General features: G+C 44.6%; 1 long non-coding RNA gene across 5 annotated transcripts in view; it reads right to left on the bottom strand.

Annotated features, from left to right (window-relative positions):
• The window catches only part of LOC123801481 (uncharacterized), a 124,528-nt gene that overhangs the window by 58,046 nt on the left and 43,369 nt on the right, over nt 1–23,113 (bottom strand). The window lies entirely within an intron of this gene.

Genomic DNA, 23,113 nt, shown 5'->3' with positions numbered 1-23,113 from the left:
AGCACAGAGAAGTATCTTTCTTGTCCTCAGGGGAAAGAGAGCAAGAAAGGAATGAACTTTGCATTTGATAGCGATTGCTCCTGTCAGCCTTGTGGAGCCGCAGGGGGCTGGGGGGGCTGGGGGGCCTGACTGAATCAGGCGGGGCAGGTGCCCAGGGCGGGAGGGGGGACACCATGGGACTGATCAAAGGCATGCAGAGACCCTTAGGTGGATCCAAACCGATTGCTTTAAACCCTTAATGGAACTGCCCTTGGTCCTCCAGAGAAGTACTCAAGGCGAGGAACATGAATTTAAAGAGGAAACTGTGCAGATAAATGTGGTCTAGAAAGTACTTAACTCACGGGTCTCTGCCACCATCTTTCAATTATCTGCAAAGGAACCTCTTGCTCCTTAATTACAGTTTTCTGGAGTCCATCGGGCTTTCAGAAATAAGCATATCACATGGTTGGAAGCAGGGGCCCTTCCCGCAGATAGGAGTGTCCCAAAGCAGCAGGACTAGGAAAGGAGCTAGGACAAGCCCTCACGTCCCAGCCGGGCCATGGCTGCACCCTTCTGGCGCTGGCCACTGTGCCCATGGGCACAGAAGTCTAGTCCGGAAGCCGCCAGCTCCCCACAGAGGAAACTAGGGGTGAATCAGCAAAAGAGGAGGATGCTGGCCGGTTTGCTGTTTTGCTGTAAATAACAGTCCAAATCCTGTACCAAGAGCCTCAGAGCAGAAGTAAACGAAAGCATCTGAAAATCCGAAAAGGACGGTGAGAAGACGGACTAAACGGAATGGTAACTCCAGCAAAATTTACAAAAAAAGGAAAGAAGAAACTGCCCTAAGCTAACTTGGCAAACATACACGTAAAATTAGTAAAACTCCCATGACTGTGGCATGAGAATAATGGTTATTAAAGATCAACAAGAGCATGGCCACAGTTAACAAAAAAGCCCCAGACCGGTTCTGCCAAGTTTACCACGCGATTTGGATTCTTAGCTTATATTTCTGGTACTTTCTGTAGCTTAACTAAGTGGTACTCAGGGCTAAGAAGGATCAGGTGCTAGTGCCCAGATAGAAAAAACCCCAAAAAACTGAAAACGGAAATTGGGCAGAGTTCACGTTCTTGGGGGATTAGCACTTTCCGGTGCTCTCAAACTTGACTCAGGAATGTAAGTGTGACTCAGGTGGTTCTTGACCTCTAATTTTTCTCACCTTCACTGTACTACGTCCCTTCCCTGATATCAGTAATGCTTCCGATCATTGTATGGCCATTTCCTTTTTTTTAGATTTTTCCACCTTTTTGTAGTGATGTGCAGTTTCCCCCAGCAGAAATAAAAGCATTAGGAACTCTACGCGAGGGCTCTTTTCCTGGTTTTGCTCACCTTGGACTTTAGATTTTTAAATATGATTGTTGAGGTAGGGTCTGCAGGATCCAGGTATTTATGTACAATAATTACAGCAGCTTGCTTTAAAAAAAAACTCAAGACTTTAAACAGACAACTGAAGTGTTCGTTGAGAATGACGACACTCATTGCATAACAAGAATTATGTTCAAAGCACAACATATGGTTATAAAGGAGATACACTGCATTCTGAAATCGATTTCCTAGTTCCTCCAAGGAAATTACAGATAATTAGACTGAGCCCTCCCCTGGGTGCCCCACATTATTCCTAAGTGCTCTGATTTGGAGAAAGTTGAGACAGAGGAGAAAGTTCTAGGCCACATTGCTTCAGTGAAGTATAGGAGTAGAAGGTGAAAGGTACAAAAAGCCTTTCAAAGCCTAACAAAGAATAAAAAATGCATAAGATTAACAAAGTAAATTGTGAAATCTGTGCATGATTCTATTTACTCTTACACAGTGAAACTGTAACTTTTTCTTCCAGGTACAACAGAAAGACCCAAGAAGAACCCCAAGGGATACCATGTTGATTACGACCAATTATCTGCGCCCTTCTCCTTTGCTAGTTTTGTTTTCTTTGTTCATGAAAGACTGTGGGATATCCACATAAGTCAAAGGCCATCGCCTGAAGGAAAGTCCAAATTATTTTAAGTGAAGCAAGTCTAAAGTCACAGCAGAGAACTGGCACTGTGCTGAGTTAACAGGGTAAGGAACCAGGTGAGATAAATCATAGAACAAGAGCCAGGAGACCCCAAATCAATGCAGAATGCCAAGGCCAACAGGTGAGTGTGCACAGCAGAGGATAACAGGATGCCCACCTGCTGTGTGACACGGGGCGAGTTTAACAGCTTAAGAAGCTGAGTGGGACAATGACAGATAAATGGACAGATAGGTGCGACAAAACAGAGAGCCTGGAAGGATGTCCACACGTGTCAGGTTAGTTCCTCTAGAAGCAAACTCTGGACAAGAATTTGAGCGCATGCTGTTTATTTGGGAGGCGTGGGGCAGTGAGATAGGGAGAGAGGTGGTCCCTACGGGGTGGAGGGGGAAGCTAAGGGAGGTAAGTCAGCTACAACAGTGCACTGTGGAACTATTTCCTTGCAGAAGCTCCATGAAAAGGTATAAACCATGTTTCAGGATTATCTCACCTGAAGAGTGAGGGAGGGAACCGGGATGAACCAAGTCCTTTTAGACTTTGGCTGTGAACTGTTTCCATAGGGTGCTAATTCCCCAGCACTTTCAGCTTCTGTGGTTCTGTAAAAGTCCTAACATATGTGTTACATTTAGTAGATAAAAGAGGTAACCATACATGTGAGTGAGGGAAAAATGGACTATTCAATAAATGATGTCGGGACTAATGACTATCCATATGGCACAGATAAAGTTAGTTCCCTAACTCACACTCTACACAAAAATAAAGTCCAGATGGATTAAAGACCTAGATGTTAAAAAAAGAAAAAATATGTAAAAAATCATGGGCAAATATCTTCATGACATCCGGATATGGAAAGATTTGTTAAGATGTGAAAGTCACAAATGAAGAATATATATGTACTTGATTTTCTTAAAAATTAAAACATCTGCATCACAAAAGAACCACAAACAACATGAAAAACCAATCTACAGGTTTAAAGAAATTATTGGTAGCCAACAAATACGATAAAAGATGAATATCTACAATATACAAAGCTATCCTTTCAACTGACATGGAAAAGACAGCCCAGTTGATAAATGAACAAAAGCTATAAATAGGAATTCACAGAGAGGGAAACCAGTGTCCAATAATCATATGAAAAAACGGTCAATCTTGATAAAACTCAGGGAAATGCAAATGAAAACAATAAGATAATGTGTCGTACACATCAGATGGGTGGAAATTTCTGTCTGGTAACCCCAAGTATTAGCAAGGATGTGAAGAGGCAGGAACTTCCATACATCACTTGGGGGAGGGAGAAAGCAATTTTGCAATAGTGAGGGAAGGATGCGTGTACTCTACAACTGAGCGATTCCATTTCTAAGGATACACCCTAGAAAAACTCTCCCACTCATAACCCAGGACACATCCAAAAGGATGTCTGCTGCTGTGTGTAATAGAAACTAGAAAGAGGAAAGAAGAGAGGGTGGGAGGGAAGAAGGAAGGATCGAAATGTTCCTGAGTAGGAGGAATATATAAATAAACTATTTTACATTATATAGGAAATACTGTTCAGCAGTTAAAATGGCTGAGCTAAGTACATGCGTATGAACATGGTTAAATCTCAAAAAGCATATTGTTCGGTGGCGCGGGAAGGAAATTTGCAAGGAATACTTAGATTATATCATGATACTATCTATGCAAAGTTTTTAAACAAACAAAGAACTGTGTAATTGTGTATGGATACAAAAGAGCCAAACCACGTGATGGAATGCCGATGACCTCTGGAAACGGGTCGCAAGGGAGGTCCCAAGGGGGAGATGGCTGCTCAGGCGTGCTCTAACGCTTCCTGAAAAGATCTAAGCAAATATGGCAAAGTCTTAGCTTACATTCAACGTCAGTGGAGGGTACCTAAGTTCTCGTTGTAGTATTCTTATACTTTGGGGGATGTTCGGAGTATTTCCTAATTGAAAATGTGAAAGCATTACAGTCAGAAGAATAGCACTCACACTAGAGGCCCCACCCTGGGGCTCTTCCCACACTTGATAGTCATTATGCTCCAGAACATCTCGACCACCGCCCGCCATGGCCCCTGATCTGCATCTCCCACACCTCACCACACAGTGTTCTTTTCCCCCATAAGTCATCAATACAAATCAGATTGATAGCTAAACTCAGGACAAGCCAGCCTTGTGGCTTACAATAGTCTTTCATTAATAAATAACCGAATAAAAAGCTAATATAACTCCCCTCGGCAATGATTTTATTTATATTGATATGTATATTATGTAACATTTTGTTTTATACTTGTGTTATTTATAATGTAATCATATTTCTAACTTTGTACGTTATAATGCGTACTTTATAATTTCATGTCTTTAATTATACACTTATATATAATTATCGTAATTATTCCTAGCCCTCTGTTATAGGTAAGAAACTGATGCCAGGGGGTGACAGAGCCTGGGCAGCTTCTCACCAGTACTGGGCAGCAGAGCTGGAGTTTATTTATTTTTTATTTTTCTTTTATCAACCTATAACGTATTATTTGTTTCAGGGGTACAGGTCTGTGATTCCCCAGTCTTACGCAACACCCAGCGCTCACTACAACACATACCCTCCCCAATGTCCATCACTTAACCACCCCATCTCTCCCACACTCCTCCACTCCAGCAACCCTCATTTTGTTTCCTGAGATTAAGAGTCTCTTAATGGTTTGTCTCCCTCTCTGGTTTCATCTTGTTTCATTTTTTCCTCTCTTTCCCTATGATCCTTTGCCTTGTTTCTCAAATTCCACATATCAGTGAGATCATAATTGTCTTTCTCCGATTGACTTACTTCACTTAGCATAATACCCTCTAGTTCCACCCACGTCGTTGCAAATGGCAAGATTCTGTTTTTTGATGGCTGCAGAATGTTCCATTGTATATGCATACCACATTCTTTATCCATTCATCTGTCGATGGACATCAGGGCTCTTTCCATAGTTTGGCTATTGTAGAATTGCTGCTATAAACATCGCGTCACTCCATATGTATCTTTGGGGTAAATAGCCAGTAGTGCAATTGCTGGGTCGTAGGGTAGATTTGGAGTTTGGACTGAAGTCCATCTTTCTCCAAAGCCAGAGTTCCCTTTCTTCGAAAGGGAAGAGCATTTGGGGAGAAGTTGGAGGCATCACTGGTGATCGGCCTCATTCTCAGCTGGCAGCATATCTGTAAAGCAGGTGCCGGTCCAACGGTGGTGCTCCTGCCCCCGGACCTGGAGCTACCACAACTCTCAATACGAGGAAAGTCCGATTTGGACACAGGACCTCATTACAAGGGGTGTGTAAACTGTCACCTCCTGCTCTAATCGTCCCTCCTTTCCCTATGTTCCCCCATGTTTGCTCCCCTCACAGCTCAGGGCTCCTCCACGCTCTGAGACAACCCTCACCCCAAGTGGTCCAACACCACAGCATCAACATCAAGTCCGCCTTGCGGCTGCCACGGCCCCACCCTCACACCCCAAGCCCGGAAGCTGTCTGGTACTACTGGAGCACCTGCCGGGCACCCGGCGCCGACGTCCTGCAGTGGGGTCGCCATCTGTTCAGGGGTCCCGCTGGTCGCTGCTCACAAGCCCAGGCTTGGGAGAGAAAGCCTCCAGGTTTTATGTGATCTCACCTCCTCTTCCCACAGACGAGCTCTGTGCCTTCTGAGCGTGTTACTTTGTTTTTCTGGGCCTCAGTTTCCTCATCAGGAATAGAGATAATAATAATAATAATAATAATAATAATAATAATAATAATAATAATAATAATAATAATAATAGCTATTTCATAGATTCATGGTGAGGAGCAGAGAGAGATGAAAGGTGCGTCTTAGTGCGCTGCCTGCCGCTAGGGGGCGCACTCAGCGCAACAACGGCTACACGGGAGTTACCTGGAGCGCCAGCTGGCCCTCCGTGTGCTCCTCAGACTTCTGCATAGACTGTGTCCCAGATTCCCCCCTGCCCCGTCCCGTCCACCTGGAAGGCCCTTCTAACCCCCGGGAGGCCTTCAGGATACTTCTACTCTGTCTCCACACCCTTGAATTCTGTCTTGTTTCTACAGCCGGATTCTCTTGCAGGGCCTGTAGTAGCTTCTGCCCTCTCAGCGCAGCCGGAGGGCAAAGACAGGACCCAATCCTGGATTCTAAACTCTCCCGCTCATTGTGCCGCTGCAGTTAGACAGACATCCCGGCTGGACCGTGCTTCAACATATGATGGAAATGACAGCAGGCGCTTGGTGTTCTGTAAATAATGTTTGCCTCCAGGATGGCAAAGTTAGTGAGATGCGAAGACGCAGCCAAATCCGAGCCCCCGGGGTTTTTGTTTTTTAAGATTTTATTTATTTGTCAGCGAGAAAGAGAGAGAGAGAGCACGGGGAGCAGCAGGCAGAGGGAGAAGCAGGCTCCCAGCTGAGCAAGAAGCCCGGATGCGGGACTCAAACCCAGGACCCTGGGATCATGACCTGAGCCAAATGCAGATGCTTAACCAACTGAGCCACCCAGGTGTCCCTCGAGCCCCCAGGTTTTAGACCCGTCATGAACCTGGTACCTTCACTGCAAAGGCTGGGGAGTAACCAGGGTTTCTCAGCCTCGAGGCTATCAACATTTGCCAGATGTCTGCTCTTAACACTTTTGTTCAGCATTGTATGGGGGTCTTAGCTTGCAAGAAGGTCCTGCAAGAGGGCAAGAAGTGGGGGTCAAGGGTGTGAGGTTGAAAAAGAAGAAGTAAAACTACCATGATTTGCAACAAATTTGGGTACATATAAAATCCAAAGGAAAATTTTACCATTTTTATTTACTATTTATATTATTATTTTAAAATTTATTATTAAAAAGAAGTAAATTTAGTATTGCTATAGACTCTGAAGACAATGTGCAAAAATTAATTTAATTTCTATATACTACCAGACAAATTTTAGACAATGACATTTTCATCCGAATAGACATTTTTCCAAAGAAAGCATACAGATGGCCAACAGACGCATGAAAATATACTCAACCTCACTCATCATCAGGGAAATGCAAATCAAAACACAGAGATATCACCTCACACCTGTTAGAGTGGCTACTAACAAAAAGACAAGAAACAAATGTTGGTGAGGATTTGTAGAGAAAAGAATCCTCTTGCACTGTTGGTGGGAATGCAAACTGGTGGAGCCACTGTGGAAAACTGTATGGAGGTTCCTCAAAAAGTAAAAAAAAGAAATAACATATGACCCAGTAATTGCACTCTGGGTATTTATCTGAAAAAAACAAAAACACTAACTGGAAAAGGTATCTGCACCCCTAAATTCATCACAGCAGTATTTACAGTAGCCAAGATATGGCAACAACCCTCATGTCCATAGACAGATGAATAAGGACAATTGTATCTACCTGTCGATCTATCAATAGATTGATAATGGAATTATTATTCACTCATTAAAAAGAAAGAAATCTTGTCATTTGGGACAACATGGATAGATCTTGAGGGTATTACACTAAGTGAAATAAGTCAGAGAGAGAAAGAAAAATACCATATTGTCTCACTTACATGTGCAATATACAAACAAAAATAAAACAAAAACAATGAGCTCATAGATAGAACAGACTGGTGGTTGCCAGAGGCAGGGAATGGAGGTGGGAGAAATGGGTGAAGGGGGTCAAAAAGTACTCCCAGTTATAAAATAATTAAGTCATGGGGATGTAATGTACAACACAGTGACTACAGCTAATAAAACTGTATTGTATATTTGGAAGTTGCTAAAGAAATAGAACTTCAGCTCAGGTCATGATTCCACGGTCCTGGGATCGAGCCTGCATCGGGCTCCTTGCTCAGTGGGGAGCCTGCTTCTCCCTCTGCCTTCCTCTCTCCCTGTTTGTGCTCTCTCTCTCTGACAATAAATAAATAAATAAATAAATAAATAAATAAATAAATAAATAAAATATTTGAAAAATAAGGAAAAAAATTTCATGACTATATATGATGACTAATGTTAACCATATTTATTGTGGTGATCATTTCACAATATATACAAATATCAAATCATTATATTGTATACCTGAAACTAATATAATGTTATATATGTCAATTACATTTCAATAAAAAATGACATTTTAGAAATACTATAAAATAGCATTAGAATAAATATGTAGAATAAATCTAACAGATTTGTAATGACTCTATGCAGAAAACTATAAAATATTGCAGAGAAAAAATTGTAAAAGCCTAAAGAAATAGCATTTCCATGTCCACAGATTGAAAGAATGTGGTGAATATGTCATTCTCACTAAACTGAACTGCAGATTCAATGAGATCCAAATCAAAATCCCAGCAGAGTTTTGTGGTTTTGTTTTGGTGTTGACTGGTTTGGTTTAGTATGGAAAGATTCACGCTGATTCTAAATACACGTGGAAATGTCAGCGCCTACAACTGCCAAAACAATCTTAAAAATAGAAGACATATACCAATAGATATCAAGGTCTATTACAATAATTAAAATCACATGCTATTGAGGGAAGGGTAGACAAATAGGCCAATGGGATAGTATAGAGAGTTCAGGAACAGACCCACTCATATATTGCAACAGAGAAAGAATGGTCTTTTCAATAAATGGTTCAGGGACAATCGGCTATCTTTTATGGGAAAAATAAACCCCAGCCTCCACTTCACACCATATACAAAAACCTGGTCCAGGGAAATTTTTTTAAGTCTCAATAAATTTGAGAGGTAACATAATAAAACTTCTTAAAAATAAAATAGGTCGACTTCAAGGGAAGAGTCTTCACGACTCTTGAGTAGGTGAAGATTTCTTAAATAGTACATTTTTAAAAATCAACCTTAAAGGGGAAGATTGATTAATTTAAAAATTGAAGAAGTTCTGTACCTCGTGAAAGCAATTCACCAAAAGACATAACCATATATCTGATAGAAGATTCACATCTGGGGGCACCTGAGTGGCTCAGTGGATTAATCGTCTGCCTTCAGCTCGGGTCATGATCCCCGGGCGCTGGGATCGAGCCCTGCATTGGGCTCCCTGCTCAGCAGAGAGCCTGCTTCTCCCACTGCCTGCTGCTCCCCCTGCTTGTGCTCTCTCTCTGTCTGTCAAATAAATAAATAAAATCTTTTAAAAAATCATATCTGGAATAAAAATGAACTATAACAAATCTGTAAGAAAAAGACAGATAACCCAATAGAAAAACAGGCAAAAACTCAAATAGGCACACAGTGAAAGAAAATATATAAATGACCTAAAGATATCGAACATCATTAAGTTAGTCATTAGGCATATGCAAATTAAAATTAATGAAACAGCAAAATGGTTCAAATTTTAAAACTGACAACTTCCAGTACCGGTAAGAATGTGGAACAACTGGGCTTCAGTTTCCTCTGAAAATTGCTAGCAAGAGTATAATAAGTTGGTACATTTATTGTGGAACTTGGCAGAATCAAAGAAAACTGAACACATTCCCTAAGACCACAAATCCCATTTCTGCATAGCTGCCTATGAAAATGCACAAAAATGTATGCTACACATATGAACGTTAGTGTTTCCAACAGCATTCTTTGTACAACAAGAAAGAGAAAGGCACGACATCCAGGAAAGTAGGAGTGGGGCCCAGGAAAAAGACAAGGCGGATTCCAGGAGTGAGAGGACGACATCTTACAGTGGGCCCAGAAGGCAAAGGGAGAAGGTAAAGGGAGGTCTCCAGAGGGGGGTCTTAGGAAGGAAAAATAGAACCAATGGATTATTTGATATGAATCCCCTTGAGGAAAATTGTCCAGGGAGGCCGTGGGATGTTGTGATGTGTGTGAAGAATTATAGATACATGCAAAGAAAACTGAGCAAATAAGACACAGGTGACTTCAACTTTCAGGGGGAAAAAAGACAATGATCATAGTTCATGACAACTTTCAGCTGTGAACATTATCTGTCTACGTGTGCAATATTCTGCATACTGTTTTCACCAAACTGGAGTCACTATACAGGCACGGGAAAGGGGCATTCAGAGATAAAGACCTTGTGAGAAAGATAAACCCTTACTCACCACAATAGGTAACGAACAGAGAAGCTCTAAATTTAGAAACAATTAAGCTGTGCAAGGCCAGAAGAGGCAGATGAGAACTGTAAGGGATCATCTCTGGTGTAAGAATCCAGAGGGAGACAGGGATTCACTGCATTTTCATAAACCTTTTAGAACCATTTAATTCTTTTACAATTCTGTGCTCCTATTCCTTTGATAAAATAAAAATTATGTAATTAAACAAAGACAGAAGGAAGTGAGGGAAAAAAAAAAAAGCCGAAAAGAACATAAACCAAAATATTAACCGTGTGTGTCTGTCATGTGCTTAGAGGTTATTTTTTCCTTTTTTTGCTCCTTTCATTTTTCTACAATGGACATTTTTAACAATAAAAAGATACAATGAATCCTCAGGCAGAATATTGGATTTATCTGAGGTCATAATTGTCCTACCTCCAGAAACTCCCAAGGGAGCCAGTACAGGTTGCTTGGCAGTAGAGTCAGAGCTCAGGAGCCCAGCTGAGGCCTGGCACTGGCCAGGAGAGAGCGACCAAGGACCCATGGGGCACCACGCACAGTTCTAATTCCTGAATCTGGCAGCGTGCAAGTCTGAAGGGGAGGCAGGGGCCAGGAGAGGGGATGGTGAGGCATGGAAGCCGGGCAGAGGTTGTGCACTCAGGGCTCCCGTGGCAGGCTGCCATTGTTTCAAAAGATCTATCATTCCAGAGGCCCTGTCTTCTGGGCTTTACTGCCCAAGCAGGATCTGGTTTCATAGACAGTCCCCGAAGCTAGGTATAGGTGAGGCCTCAATCCTTAAAGAGGAAACTAGAGAATTAGGCAAGCAACCGTTCTATACTCCATGAGGTCAGAAAAAGTCAACACAGAGAGGGTTCTCCCCAGACTCCAAACCCTGGCTTCCTGAAGGTGGGAGACGCTTGGGAGCAGCTCAGCGGGGAACCCAGTCATTATGACTGAGCCCCCAGGAGGGAGTTAATTCATTTACAGCCTGTGTTCGTGTCCTCGGGCTACCATAGCAACGCACCACAAATTGAGTGGCTTAAATCCCAGGAATTTATTGTCTCACAGTTCCGGAGGCCAGAAATCCAACATCAAGGTGATGGTGGGGTCATGTTCCCACTAAAGGTGCTAGAGAAGGATCTGTTCCAGGCCTCTCTCCCAGCTCTGGTTGTCCTTGGTGCGGACAGCAGAATTCTGATCTTCCCATGGCGTTGGGTCTTTTTATACAGACACCAGTCATATTGGCTTTAGGACACACCCTACTCCAAGATACCTCATCTTAACTAATTACCTTCTCAAGGATCCAATTTCGAAATAAGGCCACATTTCTGAGATCATGGAAGTTAGGATTCCAACATATGAATAAGGGGGAGGACATAATGCATCCCACACCACAGCCCCAGATGGACATGGATGGTAGGTTCTGGATTCAGCCTCAACCAGCAGTGGGGCACACCAGAGCAGCCAATGTCAGGTTGCCGAGGAAAGCAGAGGAAAGATAGACGAGCAAGGCCACACCACTCTCCGATGCGTGTATGAGGCTGGAGGAGGGAATGGCCTTACTCATCTGATTTTGGATGTGACAGGAGTATGGCACAGGGCGATGGTACAGAGAAGTCATCGTCACCATCACTATTGTGATCATCTCGTGAAAACTCACAATGGCCCTGTGCTGAGCACTTACCAAAGTGCGCCTTTTTACATGACTCAACACAGTCAGTCCTCAACCAGACCAATGGGGTAGGTGTGACTCTTCTCCCATTTTATTTTTTTTAAGATTTTATATATTTATTTCAAAGAGAGAGAGAGCGCACATGCATAACCTGGGGGGGACGGTCAGAGGCAGAGGGAGAAGCAGACTCCACACTGAGCAGGGAACCTGATATGGGGCTCGATCCCAGGACCCTGAGATCATGACCTGAGCTGAGGTCAGACACTTAACCAACTGAGCCACCCAGGCGCCCCTCTCTGCATTTTATAAATGAGGAAACTGAGGCTGAGAAGGATTAACTAGTTTTGTCTAAGATCCCAGCAATTAGTGAAATGGCCCAGGATTCATTCCCGGTCTGCCTGACTCTGAAGTCTGTGGTCCCCTTAATAGCTCTGCCTGTGCCGACTCTCACAGCCTGGGTCTCTGGAAGAAGATCATGAGGTTCAGTGGGAATCAAACCGCCATTGACTGTCCACGTCTGCCATGGACTTGGGGGTGGGGGTTTAGGACACATGTGCTGTGTTTGTGCTGGGTCTATTCCACCCCAATGGAAAGAGCACTGAACAGGGAGTCCAGCAAGCTGGGTTCTAGGCCTTGCTCTGCTCCTTCTATGGGCTGCAGGCGTCACTCAGCTGTCTGTGTATCAACGGCCTCACCCATAAAACAAAAACAGTGAGATGATTTAAAATTCCCCTACGTGTCCTAAAATTCTGTGGTTTCTATAAAGAAAATGATATATTTACTCTTCCTGTCTCCTGAAGAACAGTTTGTAAATGTGTAAATTTATACGTATGTGCCTATTTGTATAGAAAATATATTGGGGCGCCTGGGTAGCACAGTCGTTAAGCGTCTGCCTTCGGCTCAGGGCGTGATCCCCGCGTTTTGGGATCGAGTCCCACATCGGGCTCCTCCGCTGGGAGCCTGCTTCTTCCTCTCCCACTCCCCTGCTGTGTTTCCTCTCTCGCTGGCTGTCTCTCTGTCACATAAATAACTAAAATCTTAAAAAAAAAAAGAAAATATAAAGATTTTATAGAAAAAAAAGAGCACGTATTTCTATCTGAGCAGGATTATCCAGCAAGATTACAGGATTTCTTACCCAAAAGAGAAGGAAGTTTGTCAGAGAAATATCTGTCCAGCTGTTAGCAAGAGCCTCGTGGATAACTAGCATTCAGCATAATGTAAATCGTGGGTGTTCCCTGGGTAGGAGCTCTCAATATCCCATCAATATCCCACTGGCACATAGGAAGGAGTTCCTCCATCATTCATCATTCAGTTTGGGAGGGGTGACCATAGGTGGGAGGTCATTTGCATTCATCTCAACTATTCAACTGTATTCTTCATTTCTCGGGGGTGCTAGAAGGATTAATGACTGTCTGCCAATTTGACATTTGTAAGGTATTTTGTAATCCTTGAAGAAAAGACACCATATACATGTAAGGTCCTTGCCAGCCTGAAAGAGTCACCGCATCTCTCTCTCTCTTTCAGAGCCAGCCAATAATCTCTTTATACAAATCCGGCATGCCGCTGTGAACGCATTTAGGAGAAAAGCCATGGGAACTTATCCCACCCTTTCCCCCTGTGATTCACCATAATTCTCCAAATAAATGTGTCTTTATGTCTGAACTATTCAGACCTTGAGAACGCCGGGCAGAATCTGACCCTATCTGTCCATTTGGAAGTGGGCTCCTTCACTCCACAGCAGCCATTCTTTGGTCAAAAACTCCCCATGAGCAAAGGGCAGGCTGCTTTTGTCCTCCTCTCTCCCACAGGCTCTACTGTGTACCAAGGGCTGCTCCCCTAAGACACTCTTGGAGTGCAGGAGAATGGAGGCAATCTGTGAGCAGGAAGATGGAGGTGGGGGTCTGTGTCTGATTCCCACTGCTTAAGAGCACACCCCGAAGGAAGAAGCCCTAATAAACACCAAGGCATGTTACACCCCCTCAGTAATTCACGCAGGGGTATTGGCATAGGCCAAAGAAATGATACAGAATGGCCAAAACCACAACACCGAAAAGGAAGAACCAAGTTGAAGGACTAACTCTACCTGATTTCAAGACTTATTCTAAACCTGCGATAAACCAGACCCTGCAGCTTTAGTGGAAAGGTAGACAGATTGATGGATAGAACAGAAGAACTCAGAAACAGACCCAGAGTCAGTTGATTTTTGACAACAGTACCAAGGCCACTCAATGCGGAAAGCATAACCTTTACAACATACGGTCCTAGAATGATTAGGTATCCATATGCAAGAGAATCACCCTGAACCCTTACTCAACATCACATAAAAAAGTTAACTGAAATGGACAGAGACCTAAACCTAAGAGTTGAAACTATAACATTTCTAGGAAAAACGGAAAAGAAAATCTTACTGACTTTCGATTTGGAAATACAAAAAGCACAAAGTTGAATAAGAAAAAAACAAATAGACAAATAAATTTAACATTTAATGTTTTCAAAATCTGAATTTTGCCTTTCAAAAAGAAAGGAATATGAAAATAAAAGGTAAGACACAAATTGTGAGAGGACATACAAAACTTTTACGCAACCAAAGACTTGTATCTAGGTTACATAAAGAACCCTCACAGTTCCACAACAAGAATTCAACGAAAGCAGTTAAAAAAAATAATACCCAAGAGATCTGAAAGCACACATTACCAACGGAGATACGCTGACAGCAAATAGATGCTGGCCATCAAAAGTCACTGGATAAATGCATATTAGAACTACAATATGATACTACCACACTCCCACTAGAATGAATAAAATGTGAAAGACTGACCATACCACGTGCTGGCATCCCACGTGGTGGTGCCCCTGGAGCTCTCATACTCGGTGGGTGAGAACATGCAATGGTAAAGCCACTTTGGAAAACAGCTTTTTCTTAAAAGGCCAAAATACACATAGCATACAATTCAGCCATTCAACCCCTAGGTATTTACCCAAGAGAAATAAGAGTATATATAGATTACAAATGAGCCCGAGTGTTCATAGAAGATTCATTTGTAACAACAGCCCAAACTGAAAATAACCCAAATGTTCATCGACAGGTGAATGATACATTATATAACAAATACCACCCACCAATAAAAAGGAACAAACTGTTGACATATGCAAAAAATATGGCTGAATCTCAAAATCATATTGCTGAGTAAAAGATAGCAGAGAAGAGAGGGTACATACTATATGATTCCATTTATGTAATATTCTAGAAAATGCAAATTCAATTATAGTGGCAGGAAGATCAATGGTTGCCTGGGGAGAAAAGATCCCCAAAGGGCACAAAGAAACCTTTGGAAGGGATGGATATGTTCACTATCTTGATTGCGGTGATGGTTCTACAGGTGTTTACAGATACCCAAAACAGCTAACAGTACACTTTAAGTATATGCGATTTATTTTATGTCAATATAATATGTTTTTCTTTTAAATGCTGTCTTGACCCAGTTGAGACCCTGGCGAGGGGTGGGTGGTGGGTCCCTTTGTGAGTAGCTAATTAAGCCCACAACCCCCACCCTTATCACAGTCTCACACTCCAGGCTACTGTCCATGTGCCCCATCAGCCCAGGGCCAGGTACAGACAAGTGGTACCTGTACCCCAGAGCCCACTGAATTATCCCAACTGGCCAATCCTAAGCCTTCTTACCCTGCCTCACCTGCTCCTACCTGCAGAAACCACAATAGAAAGGCTTGCCCACGGTTTCCCTCCCCACCACTGACCCTACTGCTTCCCGTGGGGCCCGGCATGGCCCGGTGTGCTTTCCCCAGGGAGCTGGGAGTGCCACTAAACCGTAAAACTCTCTGATGTCTTTCTCTTGATCCACATCTGCTCTCCCCATACCTTACTCAAGGTAATAGGGTTCACACTCCATCTTACCTCCATCAGGATGTTTCAAAACACAAAAAGAGAGAATATAAAAGTATTTAAATCCACCCCCATCATTGTACAGAAGAGAAAGAAAAGGAAAGGAGGAAGCCATCTTTCCCCCCAGGTGTGTTGGGGGTTGGGGTGTGGAGGCAGCAGCGAGCCCCTGAGTCAACTCAGAGGCTGTGTAAATGCAAGAAGTTTGAACTGGAAGTCTCTGAGCTTCGTTTAATGGAAACAGGAGTGAGAACGAAAGGGTAGGCATCTCAGGAGTGGAAAGCATACCTTTGCAAAGAAAGGACGGCACAAAGCCCAGGGCGATCGAATGGCCCTGGTACAGCAGGGCAGAGCCAGCGGTGGAGGGGGCAGGAATACACAGAGTCGAGGCTGAGGCCGACCAGAGGCAGCTGAGGAGCGCAGGCAGTCATCACAGAGCCTGGGACCCCCGACAGGCCTGCCTGACCAGAGAAGCCTTGTCCTTCGGGGGAGGTTCGGGCAGCCAGGCTGTCTCGGTAAGGATGGTCTTGGCGAACAGAGCACAGCCGGCTCAGGGAAATGAGAAAGCTATCCCCACACAGCCCGCCCCGCGGTGAAGACATAGTATGTTCTGTCTGATCCCTCCCACCCACAACAGCGGTTCAAAGCAGTCCTTTCCTTCCTTCTGGTCCCAAGCTCCTTCACTTCGTGTCATTTCCCAGAGACGCTTCTCTCCTGCACATTTGGCCCGCTGACTCCTGCAGCACCCAGTTCTGCCCTAGCCCAGCTCACGAGGCATGGAGGGCACAGGGGCCTCGGGACAATTCTGCCCCACCTGCAACAGACGTATCCCTTTTAAGCTTCGACTTAACCTAGAAGCTGAGCTGTTTAAACTTTCTGACCTGTCTGCCCGACTGTGAGACAGGCCCTGGAGAGTTCTCGTTCATTTCTCCAAAAATCAATTCTTCAAAAACTAATTCACCAAATGACCAAATTCACTGAAAGGCTGATTCACCAAAAGCCAATGTGCTGAGTTGTTGATTGGGGCTCACGAATTATTGATTGGGGTCCAACGATCCAAGCCGAGGGCCTCTCCCCAGGGACAGGGGCCAGAGCTGTGGAGTAATAAACAGATTTTGCTTGGTGTCCCTTCATCTTCCCTGCACAGCTGTCCCCAAAGCCTGGAGACGCCACTGGCTGTGAGTCCAAGGATTTGGGGATCTTACATCTCAGCCTCTTGTCTTAAAGATGTGACCCCTGATGAGGGTTCCCCTTTGCTGGATATCTCATTCCCATATTGCTACCACCCTCTACCTTCCACTCCTTTACATAATCTCAACATTGCAAGGGATAAACCTGTATATAATTTATTGTGGGTGGTGTTATAAAAACCCTTTTATAAAGCCATTTTTAAACAAAACAAAAGTTACAAAAGAAAAAAAGATACAGAAAAAGAATAACTTGCTTCATCTGTCCCAAAAAGAGAAAATAATAAAGGAGACAATGCCAACAAGCTCAACAATAAAGGGTTCTTTTTCTTTCTTTCTTTCTTTCTTTTTAATTTATTTGAGAGCGAGAAAGAGTATGAACGGTGGGGGGGAGCAGAAGGAGAGGGAGAAGCAGGCTTCCCACTGAGCGCAGAGCGCATCCCCCCTCAACTTGGGGCTTGATCCGAGGACCCTGAGATCATAACCTGAGCTGAAGTCAGACACTTAACCAACTGAGCCACCCAGGTGCCCTTTTCTTAGTTTTTTGTTTTTTTTAGGTTTTTTTTAATAGAAAATACAAACAAAGGAGACACTCAGAACAGCTCAGGAGCAGACAGGCAGTCCTGGAGACCCTTCAATAAAAGAAAGCGGGAGCTTGTTTCTCTTTGTCTTTGCAGATACATACAGAGACTGGGATATGTACAAATCGAGTAGCACGAAAGACCATCACCCACGTCTCCTGACGCATGTGTAACTCACCAACATGGTCAATGAACTCATGTTCACCTCAACCTCACTTCATTTAAATTAAAAAAAAAACCTCTTGTAAAGAAAGTGGTTACATTCAAACTTTAACTTCCCTAGTAAGGAGCTGCAGACTCAGCACCGGGCTGTATGGCGAGAATGCCCAACCCCCTGGTGTGTGATCACGTGTCAGCAACACTGTAGCAGTAAGAAAGCGCTGCCCGCTCTCAGCCCACCGGCTAATTAAGTACGTTGAAACGGGCCCCTCTCTATACCCCTTCCTGCTCAGAACCTGAAAGATTAAGAACTAAAATTAAGGAAGACTGGGAGTTTTAGACCTGACACATCGAGGCAAACAATGACGGAGAGCTTGGCTGCTGCTTCACCTGGCAAGTCATAGTCTTTCCTGAAATACCTGTGTCTAATTTAAACAGTAATTTTGAAATATGTCTTCACTTGGCGTGGGAAAGAGAGTCGCAGATTTTCTCCCAGCTTGCTGCCAACACTGCCCCACTCCCTCGGACCTGAGAAGCCTTGGTCAGTGGGAGCCGTGGAGCAGCTAGAAGGCTTCCTGCGGTCTGAGCTGCACGGGGACCCATTCCATGTGAGTCGGGGGGCTGGCGTGAGCCCCTCGGGGAGGGCAGCTCCCACTGCTTGGCCATCCTCTCCGAGCCTCTGCGGAGACGCTTGGAACCTGTACTACTGACTTCTTTCATGGCAGGTCCTTCATCATTCAACATTTTACAAACTTTTGACAAAGTATCTAACACCAGAGTGTTATTAATTCAGGGTTCGATTCCTTCTGAGAACGTGCCAGGCTGTTCCACTTCTTCCCTGCTGGGCCTCTTGGCGGCTGCCCCCCTCCGCTGCAGGGAGACCAGGCAGCGGCCCCTGTGCCCCCACTCCCTGCTCACTTCAGAGAAGGGACAGCTGAGTCTCTGTTTAAAGTTATTTCATCAACATATCCTATGTCTGACCCCTCCTCCAAATGTCCTAGAGCAGGAAGAGAATGACGGTGGCATGGTACCCGAGTCAGGTGGGAGCCCCCGCAGCCCAACTGCACTGAGGAAGCTGGAGGGCATGTTATGGGGTCTGTCTCTGTCATTCCTCACTTTGTCCACTTCCTCCTTTCCAGAACACCTTTCCAGGGGGCAAGAAAACTCTTTATGTCTTACGACGAGAGCCTAAATGCACATCCCTGGTGTGGCAGTATTTCCATCTAGGTGAATGTGACCATTGAAAACCTGTTCGACGTGCTGCTTTCTGGGAACAATCAAGGACTTGGATGACAGTCCCACGAGGGTTTGGCCCCAGTAGCCTCATTCCCCCAGTTATCCTTCCCACTCTCTGCTCATAGAACCCAGATGTTTCTCCTTGTTACTGTTTTTGCTTTTCACTTCTCAGAGGTTTCCTGATAATCCCTTGTGCTCTGCTCTTCCTCGACTTCAAGAAGGGCTGCTTCAATTATTATGCATCTTCTAGCCAATGAGCCTATGGCTGGCCTCTGGGCAGACAGTGAAGAGGCCTGGGGCCCTCTCTGGTTCAAAGCTCCATACTCTCCAGCTTGGACGTAAAAAGCCAAAACTAAGAACAAACTCAGAGAGTGGTCATAAGCTCAAACGAACAAACCAACCAACCAGAAAACAGGAAGTACAACATCAAAGGCTGTGCTATAAGGCGCAGGCTGATGTCAAGGACTGAGTTAACGGCAGGCAGCTCTAATCTGAATGCCGTGATCATCTAAGGCTAAGAGCAATCTGAGATCGAGGTAACGAGGCTCGAGAAGAGGCAGGGGAGGAAAGGGGGTGTGCACGTGTCCAGAAGGCACGGGTCTCTGAACTGAGCACCTGCCAGTCCCTCCTTTGACGGCCTTTCAGTAATCTAGCCTGGATGAGACTGAAGCCTCCGACGTGGCTCTAATAAATCAGACTTGTAAACCATCTGCTTAGAAACCTCAAGTACTGTCGGAGTACAATACCCAGCATGCACAGGACACCATTCCTCCATCATGCCGGCCCCTTTTCTAAGGGAGAGGGCGTGTCTTACAGTTCTCATGGACCCATGGACACTGAGGGCCCCAGAAATTAGGACACTGCGTTTGCCAGTACTTTTTTAGTAAGCTCTTAGGAATTTAGTTATTTATCATAAATTATTAAATAATTAAGAATTTATTGGAAGGTATGAGAATGCATCATGTGATCCAAGGAAGGGTCAGCCAGCAAGCCCTAATTAGGGATGTGTTTGGGCCTCAGGAATAATTGGAGTCAGAGTCTGGATGCCCCAGGACTCTTCATCTCTTTCTGTGCCTTCCTTCAGTCCTCCCCCTCCCCCCCCACTGCTGGATAGCTCTCTCCACAGGGCAAGCAATACAAAGGCCAACTCCTGAGTCCCCCATCTTGCTGCTCTTAGCTCCAGAAAGACTGTGTTTCATTGACAATTCAAAGCATTCCAGGGGAGGACTCTCAAAGGCTCCGTGAGGCAGCGCCCAACTGAGCAGTCACTTGTAGTCAAAGGGATGTGGGGCTCCACTTAGCTCACCCATAATACCAATTCCCGGGGGGGCAGGGGGAGATACAGTAGAGCACTCCATGAATATGGCAGCTCCCAGGAGAACCACAGAGATGGAGTGGAGTAGCAGCCATTCCCAGAAGAAGGGAAGAGGCTAGGTGTCCCCTAACACAGATGTCCACCACAAGTTCAGAAAACCCTTCACCTGGATGTCTCCCATTTTCCCTCAAGGCTTACCTCAAGAAAACCTTCTCTGACCACCAGTCCTGCCTGGCGTCCTGCCTATGCACTTCCCAGCACCCAACACATACATTTATCCCCATACTGAGTTTCTGGTCAATTGCCTGGCCCTCTACCCGAAATTGTGCTCTCCTTGAGGATACAGTGGTGGCCATACCTCTTTGAATTTCTAATACCTAACCCAGGGCCTGGCACATGACATGCTTTTCGTAAAAATTTGTTGACAGAAACAAAGAAACATTGAAAACTAAGGGCCAATACAGAGGTGATGGGAGAGAGGCTGCAGACCCACCGGCTATTAAGCAGCTCTTGGGCCAATGGTGCAGAAGATAAGATACTTCAGAAGATCCTGAGGGCAGCATCACAGGCCAGCCCACAGCAACCAAGGGTATTCACAGAGTCATAAAGGGCTAGACTGTGTTTAGTTTACGTTGTTTAAAGCAGAGAATGTATATATTTTTTAAGGTTTTTATTTAAAATAATGAAAAAATAAATATCCATTTCCTTGATTTCTATGAAATTGTGCCATCCTGATTCCCTTCTCTGTTTATTTTTAATGAAGGCACACAACAAGCACTTACCACTTGCCAGTTATGGGACAAAGACAGTGCGAGCTATCATAAAGTTTTCACAGCCTGCTGAGGCCAGGCGGGGTCTTTAGGAGCAGAGGATAGAATGTTCTTGGTCAGGCTGGGGGATCTGGAAGCTTCCAGGGGCTGCAATATAGACAGCAAGAAGGGGCGATTTGGGTTTTTTGGTCGCAAGCACAGAATTCAACTCTGGCCGACTCAAGCAAAATGAGATCATAGTAGAAAGACCCCAGTGAAGACAGACTCAGAAAAGGCAGGATCAGAGCAGACTCAGGGATCCAGGGGTCCAGCCAGCGAGGGACTGCCGATCATCTGTCAGAGATGGGTGGAAGAGCTCCTAGCACTTCTCGTCCTTCCTTCAGCCGTATTTCCAAATCCTGAGATGAGGATCCAGGGGCCCAACCTAAGGCCCACACCTTCCCCTTCACCAGGGGAGCTAAAACCTCCAACTGGCAGATCCAGTCTTGCTCATACTGGTGGAGAGAAAATGTCCCCTAAAGAATAAGGAGGAAGAGATGCTGACAATAAAAGGAGAGTAAGTATGGCAGAAACTAGCTAAGCGAGGCGAAAGGGGAGATCCTGGCAATGTCCCGGAGATGCCATTGTTTCTGTGATTGGAACAAAAGGCCAATGTCAAGACTGAGCAAGAGGAATATGTGGGGACCGGCTGCAAAGAATTTTCTGGTCAAGTTACAGTCTGGGCTTTCTCTCAACAGCCTGGAGAACCACTGGAAGGTGTGAGGCAGGGAAGTGACATGATGGGTTTGTACTTTAAAAAGATGGAACTGTCCCCTGGCAGAGATGGAACTGGCCGGGAGGGGGCCACCTGGAAGGAGGCAGACCGGTTTGGAAGCTATTATAGGGTCCAGGTGAACAGTGGTAAGGAGCAAGGCGGGAGGGGAGGGGAGAGAGGAGGGGGAACCAGGAACGCCTGTCGGGATGGAATTCTAGAACTTGATGGCTGGACATAGGAAATGGAGGCAGGGAATCAAGGATGGCAGGATTCTGGCTTGATGACTCAATGTGTAGTAACCAGGGGACAAAGACAGAGAAGTAGCTTGGGAAGAGGACAAAAAAAAAAGTGAGTGCAGTTTGGGACATGTTGAGTCAGGTGTTGGGAATAAAGCACTTAACACAAGCCCTATCTTTAAGGACACACCAGGTAGTAGAGATAAGCTAACAAAGGAATACAGCGTGCTGAGATATTGTGCTATTACTTAAGTATATCGTAAGGAGACTACAGCAAACGTCCGCATTTACTATTACAATCTGGCCGAAAGCCAGACCTAAATGGAAGAAAGATTAGACATGATTTTCAATATACTCCTGGTGTCATTTTCTTGTGATCCCTAAAGCTTATGTTTTCAACTTTCCAGAGATCTTCAGTTTTCACAGTAAGACACAAAATTACCAAAAAAATTCTTCCTCCATAATTCATTTTAGTTTGTTTCAATTAAATAAATCTATTTTCCTACATGAATATATATCACATTACTGAACACCCAGTAACTGCAGGGAGTTTGTGAACGGCTGCAATAAGCAACAAATTGATGAAAACCTAACCTGATAGAAAGCCAAGCTGTGAAACGAACCCCAGTCATTCCCATGACTGCCATACCCGCTAACCCCAGAGCAGCCCTGGGAGTATATTGAAGGCAGGAAATCTGGAAACTCCTGCCTCTTGCTATTCCCAGTCCTGGACCCAGAGGGTAATTTATTTCATCTTCAGAGATACACAGATCCCTGCATTTTCAAAAAATGGTGGTGCCAAACTCATCCTGGATAATGCACTCTGAAAATGTCTTCAAAAATATGAGGTGTGTTGTGAAGAGTAGAAAGCAGAGGTGAGGGGAAAGCCTTTCTAGCTGTCCTGGACTCAGGAGTGGTACATGCTTTGCATTGGCCGCTTGCTACTCTCTCCCTGGTGTCTAACTAGTGTTCACTAAACACATCGGCTAAATGTTTCCCTGGTGCCTTACTGTACGGTTAATTTTACGTCACCATGGCTGGGCCACAGTGCCCAGATATTGGGTCAAATATTATTCTGGATGTTTTTGGGAATGAGGTTTTTTAAAATTTTTTTAAAGATTTATTTATGTATTTTAGAGGGAGGGAGAGAAAGTGGGCAGAGGGACAGAGGGAGCGAATCTTCAAGCAGACTCCCTGCTGAGCACAGAGCCTGACAGGGGGCTCAATCCCATGACCCATGAGATCA

The sequence above is a fragment of the Ursus americanus genome, chromosome 32, assembly GCF_024610735.1.
Source record: "Ursus americanus isolate L20-20 chromosome 32, mUrsAme1.1.p, whole genome shotgun sequence".
NCBI classification, from domain to species: Eukaryota; Metazoa; Chordata; class Mammalia; order Carnivora; family Ursidae; genus Ursus; species Ursus americanus.
The sequence above is the reverse complement of the archived record's forward strand: the minus strand, read 5'-3'. Positions and strand labels throughout refer to the sequence as shown.